Source organism: Hylobates moloch, unplaced genomic scaffold, assembly GCF_009828535.3.
Source record: "Hylobates moloch isolate HMO894 unplaced genomic scaffold, HMol_V3 SCAFFOLD_14, whole genome shotgun sequence".
In the NCBI taxonomy this organism is placed as follows: Eukaryota; Metazoa; Chordata; class Mammalia; order Primates; family Hylobatidae; genus Hylobates; species Hylobates moloch.
Genome location: NW_026652289.1, coordinates 42601327 through 42608128, shown reverse-complemented (window position 1 = coordinate 42608128; position 6802 = coordinate 42601327).

Genomic DNA, 6802 nt, shown 5'->3' with positions numbered 1-6802 from the left:
TTAAATGTCACCTCTCCATAAAGACTACCCTCATCATTCTCTTAAAATTATAACCCTTTCTCATTGGCATCACTGCCAAAATCTTCTAACCTTACTATATGGTTTAAAAACTAATATCCCATATAGCCTATATTTGCATATTATATAATATATAGTTGTAATGTGCACTTATTAAGTCTATTTACATACTTTAAAAATTCTTCCACTACTAAAATATAAGCTCCATGAGGTCAGGGATTTTTTTTTTCCATTTATGTATACCACTAATGAATAAAATGATATGTACTTAAATCACAACACATATATATATGTGTTCAAGAAATGTGCAGTTTATACTATAGATTATACCATGTATGGTATAGTGTGGAAACAACTTATTTTAAGAATAAAACATTAATTTTTCTGACTGTACCACTTGGTAAATGCTCAAATAACAGCTCAAGAGACCAGCTAGATCTGTGTGCTGTCCAATGCAATAGCCCCTAGCCACATGTATGTGTGTGTATATATATATATATATAGAGAGAGAGAGAGAGAGAGAAAGAGAGAGAGAGAGTTTATATATTGAGTAAATTAATCAATGGATGAATAATGAACATATACTGCCAAAATTAATTATCTGAGGATCCAAACAAATACATTTATTGGGCACATTGCTACACTGCAGGGACAAAATTATTTTTAGTCTTCTTTCTGCTGTTAAGATTGGCACACTAATTATGAAAATGTAGGGTCTTCTCATTAGAATGGAGATACGTAAAAGGAACTGAAAGTATTCAAGTCTAGCAACATCATGCCCACAAATCCCTTCAGGACACCTTCACCTGGATTTCACCTGTGAATTTGTAAACATTATGTTGTTGCCCATTGCAAAGTGCATTCCAGGAGCAGGAAAGAATTGCAGGGGTTTTGTTCCATATTTCATCTCTATTTCTCTTTTGTTATCTACTAGTAATGTCCAGAAAACAAATAAGTACAAATAGAGATGATGTCAGCAAAAGTAGGGGAGTAGGCAACTCTAACAATTCATTCTTCAAACAGAAACAGAAAAATCAAGCAAAGTTGTCAGAATCAACTGTCAGAACCCTGAAAATCAATGAAAGAATTACAATAACCAAGCAAATGCTGAATCAAGAAAAAGACCATTTAAAAGTGTTAGAAAAGTTATGTAGCATTTTTACTTGCCCTTGCTCTACCCCTTCTCCAGTTTGGCAGTGGTTTTGAAGACAGCAGCCCACTCTCCCAGAACCTCATTTCCTAATTCTGGAGGGAGTATTATACACCTCATTTGCAAAGCATTGTGTTTGTTCTAATCTGTCTGGGGGCTGCTGGAAGAACTGACACAAGTTGCTTGTCATTGTTTTTGTCTGATCTGGAACTCACACAGTGTGGAAAAACAGCATGCAATCCTTGAGAACACTGTAAATCAACTGAAGAAGCCAAAGTCACCTGGGGCAAAAGATTATGGCTGAAGCCTACAGGAGAATACCCAAAGCATGGGTAAAAACCTAAGAAGAGAGATTCTTTGGAAAAGTAGGCTACTCAAAGACACCTGTGTATACTGAAAGATTTAGAAAGGTACACATATGCCCACGACATGATACATGCTCAGAAAAGACCTGGGAAAACCCTAAGCTTTCACTTAGGGCTGATCTCTAGGCTTGGAACAAGCAGGAAGTGAAAGCTAAGGCTAAACATTGAAGGAGTGACCCAGCACATAGCCAATCTGCAAATAACACAGGGGCTATTCCTTTTGAAGGGGTAATATAACACCACTTGTCTCTTTCTTTGCCATAAAAGACACAGATTTGCGGTCTGTTTCGTTTTTAAGATTGTGAACTAAGAATCATTAATGCAAAGTAATAGCTTCAAACATAAGCTTCAAAACATGGAAGACAGAGGTCGTAGAATAGTACATTCTTTTTGCAGAATAAAGTGAAATTAATCTGATGTTGGAAGGCTGAGCTGTTACTCAGCCTATCTTGCAAAGGCCAGGATAAATAGATTATTATTATTATTAAAATTTATGTTTCCTCCTTTTTGTCAATTTTCTTATTTTGGAGGTTGACGTTCCTGGCATGTAAGGAAGTATCTGCCAAAATACTTGCTGAATACAAACTAAATTAACAGAGACTTTGGAGATCACACATGAAGAAGAATATACAGTACAAAATTAGTTCAGCAAAATTACTAAACAAATGGCTACAGCCTATAACAAGCAACTAACACAATTGCAGAGGATAGGGAAAAGTCTGATTTCCAGAGTTATCACACTCTAATATTAAAAATGTCTGTTTTAAAAATTATGAAGAATGAAACAGAACAAGAAAGTGTGGTCCATTCACAGAAGAAATTTATAGGAACGATTCCTGAGAAAGCAGACATTAATTTACTAGACAAATAACTGTAATTCAACTACCTTAAAGAGCTACAGGAAACCAGAATAATTATATATGAATAAATAAAAAATATAAATAGAAACTATAAAAAACAGAAATTTTAAAACTGAAGATATAATAACTGAAATAAAAATCTCACTAAAGGATACCAATAGCAGATTTGAGCAAACAGAAAAGGTAATCAGAGAAAATGTGGGTAGAACCATTTAAAATATTCAGTCTGAGGAACAGAAGAAAAATAGAAATGAAGAAAAACAAACAGAGCCTGAAGGTTTTGTGGGACACCATTAGGCATAAAAACATACACATAATGAGAATCCCAGAAGGAGATGAAAGGGAAATAGGAGAGAAAATAATATTTGAAGAAACCCTAAAATTTGATAAAAGACATATGTACACATTCAAGAATCTCATTCTCAGATAAACAAAAGCTGAAGGAGTTCATTGCTGGTAGAACTGCCCTACAAGAAACCCTAATTGGAGTCCTTTGGCTCACATTAAAGAATATCAGACAGAAAATCAAAGCTATATGCATAAATGATAAATCCTGGTAAAGATAATTACATAAGGATAAAAGCTGATATTATTGTAGTTTTAGTTTTTGTTAACTATTTTTTATATGATTTAAATGCATAAAACGATATAACTCTATGTTAATGGATACATCCTATATAAAGATGCAACTTGCCACAAAAATAACATAAACTGGGGGGAGGGAGGAGCTATATTAAAGCATAGTTTTTATAGAAACTTTGAATCTATATTTGTATCATTCAGACTAACTTGTTACACATTTGTGATGTTAATTGTAATTCCTACTGGAACCACTCAGAAAATATCTTTTAAAATACACACAGATGGCAATGAGAAAAAAATTAAAGTGGCACACTGCATACGTATACATACATACATATATATATATACACACATATATTTTTCAGACATTGGACAACAGGTAGGATAAGACTGTGATCCCTAAGAAAATGGAGATTAAAGAGCTGGTCTAAATCACTATCCCAGTTTTCTGCCTAGAGTTCATTTCTTGACCATAGCAAAAGAAGAAGAAACTTAATCAGAGCCTGAAGGTTTTGCTGATAAGAGAAGACAGAGAAAAAATCTTGGAAAGTCAGGGGTAACTAGAATAGGTGAAAGAAGAGCACCAGAGAGCAAAGGATTACTCATAGGGAGAGCCACAGAAATCTGCAGGGGCCCTTTTGAGTCTCTGGCTAAATATTACTCTACAGGGAAAGAGTAATCTTCTATGAAACCTAAAAAGAACAATTGCCAGGAAACTATGTGCTAACAACTTCCACATTTCTTACAGGGCTGGGAGACATTCAAGTTCCTAACAGCCACAGCGAGTGAGATGGGTTGGCCCTGTATCCCCATCAAACCCTCTTCTCAAACTGTGTTGAGGAAGGATCTGATAGGGGAGGGAGGGGTGATTGGATCATGGGGGTAGATTCCTCCATGTTGTTCTCGTGATAGCCAGTGAGTTCTCACGAGATCTCTTGGGTGTGTGAGTGTTTGGGAGTTCCTCCTTTGCTTGCACTCTCTTTTCCTGCCACCTTGTAGAGAGGATGTCACATGATGGGGGGCTGAGTGTACTATCTCAGGTCTCTCTCTCTCTCTCCTTATGACGCTACCAGTTTGTCTCCTATGATAACCCATTAATCCATAAGTGGATTAATCTATTCATGAGGTCAGGACCCTCATGATACAATCACCTCTTAAAAGATTCCACCTTTCAATACAGCCACATTGGGGATTAAGCTTCCAACACATTCAATCTGGGAGACACATTCAAACCATAGCAAATTTACTCATGCCTTTCTAGCACCCAGTAGCAGGCTTCTTATTGCCCTTTAGGTACCTATTCTCCACTAAATCCCAATGGCACTGTCACATATATTTGATATTTGTTATGGCAGCACCTCATGTATAGGTACCAATTTAAGTTTAGATATCTATTACTGCATAGCAGAGAACTCTAAAACATAGTGACTTAAAACAACACTAGTTTATTTTCTCTACCCTGTGCATCAGAGTATGCTTCCCTTTAGCTTTCTGCCATGATTGTAAGTTTCCTGAGACCTCCCCAGCCTTGCAAAACTGTAAGTCAATTAAAACCTCTTTCCTTTATAAATTATCCAGTCTTGGGTATATCTTTATAGCAGTTTGAAAATGGATAAATACAGTGAGAGACATTGAATTCTGAGCACATTCAGTAGGGATCCAAGTAGGTTACTGAAGCAGTGAGGCTTAACTAGCCTTGGAACAAAGGCTAATCTAAATCCACATTAACAAAAGTTAAACACAAGCCTTAGAAATGACAAGCTGATCCACAAGAAATTTAATTGTCAAAACAAACTGCAATACTCTTCAAAGGTAGACAACAAAATCCAAATACTCAACACTGTAACATTCATAATACTAGACATCCAATAAAAAATATTAGATGAGTGAAGAGCCAGAAAAATGTGAACTATTATTACCAGAAGAAAACTCAGTCAACAGAAACAGATGTAAACACAACTGATGATTGAAATAGCATGTAAGCACTTTTAAAAATGCTGTTATATGTTCAAAAATTAAGAGGAGAATAAGAAGGAAATTATGAGTAAACAAGTGGAAACATTTTTGTTAAAACTCCGGAGCTTAAAAATATGTTATCTGAAATTAAAAGTTCAGCAAGAGATGGAATTAGCAAAAAATAAACACTGCAGAGAAAAAGACCAGTCAACTTGAAAACAGAGCAGAGGAAACTGAAGCACACAGAGGGAAGAAACACTGAAATACTGACCAAAACAGCAGTGAACTGCAGACATTATTGAGGTCTAACATGCTTAATTGGATTCTTAGAAAAGAAGCAGAATGGACAGGAAAATATTGGAGAAATTATTTTAAAATTTCAAATTTGTGAAGTGTATATTTCTTTATTCAAGAAGCCTGACAAATTCTGAAGAAGAAAAATGAAAACATGTGACACCAAAGCAAATCATTACCAAATTTCTTAAGTCAGTAATAAAAAGAAAATAAAAACAGCCAGAGTGGGGGAAAGCCATATTTTGTATAGGAAAACAAAAATAAAAATGAATGTAGGCATCTTGTCAGAAGCAAAGCAAGCCAGATGATAAAGGACCAGCAACCTTTATGTATTGGAAGGAAAAATAATTGCGAAGACAAAATTCTGTAGATAATGAAAACATTCTTCAAAAATGAACACGAAATTATGACGTTTTCTGACAAAAGCCTTGCCAGCAGGCCTGTAGTCAAGAAATGTTTAGAGCAGTTCTTCATACCAAAGAAAAATTATACCACATGAAAACTTGGACATATAGAAAACAATAGAGTGTTAGAAATGGTAGTATGTGGGTCGATATAAAAGTCTATTTTATGTTTAAAAAATTTATTTAAATAATATTTTAACATATAAAGTAAAAATAATAACTATGTATTGTGAGGTTCCTAACATATAGAAATGAAAGGTATGCTAACAATAGCACAAGGGTCAGGTGGGAAATACAGAAGCATACTGTTGTATGTTTCTTACATGCTGTAGGATGTTGTATAATATTTTTACAGGTAGCAAGTAATAAGTTAAAAATGGATATTTTAGATCATAGAGCAATCACTGTAAAATTAAATTAAAAATCAGATATATCTAATAAGCCAAGAGTGGATGTAAGTTGGAATAGAAAAATATATTCAGGTAAAACAAAATTATTCAGTAAAAGAGGAGAAAAGGACTATATTATAAATGAGAGAATAAAAAAGAAATAGCATGATAATCAATTGAAATCTAGTCATATTAATATTTATATTAAATATAAAGAGTTTAAATACTTTAATCAAAATATTGAGATTATCAGACTGGATATGAAAAAGTCACTGCTATAGTGCTGTCTATAAGAAACCAACTTTAACAGTATGGTACTGGTAAAATATAAACACCGAGATCAATAAAACAATATAGTTCATTGAGTGTGACAAAGGTGCCAATGCAATTAGATAGAGAATAGAATCGAACATGATGCTGGAGAAATTAGTTATCCAAATGCCTTCTTGTATCTTTACACTAGCCCAGACACTAGCTGAGTGTAGTCAAGTGAATGACCCAAGCTGAAACCTTATAATAGAATTGCCATACTGAACCCTATGCAAATTTCTGATGCACAGGGTATGAGAAAATAAACTAGTGTTGTTTTAAGTCACTATGTTTTAGAGTTCTCTGCTATGAAGTAATAGATATCTAAACTTAAATTGGTACTTATACATGAGGTGCTGCCATAACAAATATCGAATATATGTGACATTGCCATTGGGATTTAGTGGAGAATAGGTACCTAAAGGGCAATAAGAAGCCTGCTACTGGGTGTTAAAAAGGCATGAGTAGGCCAGGC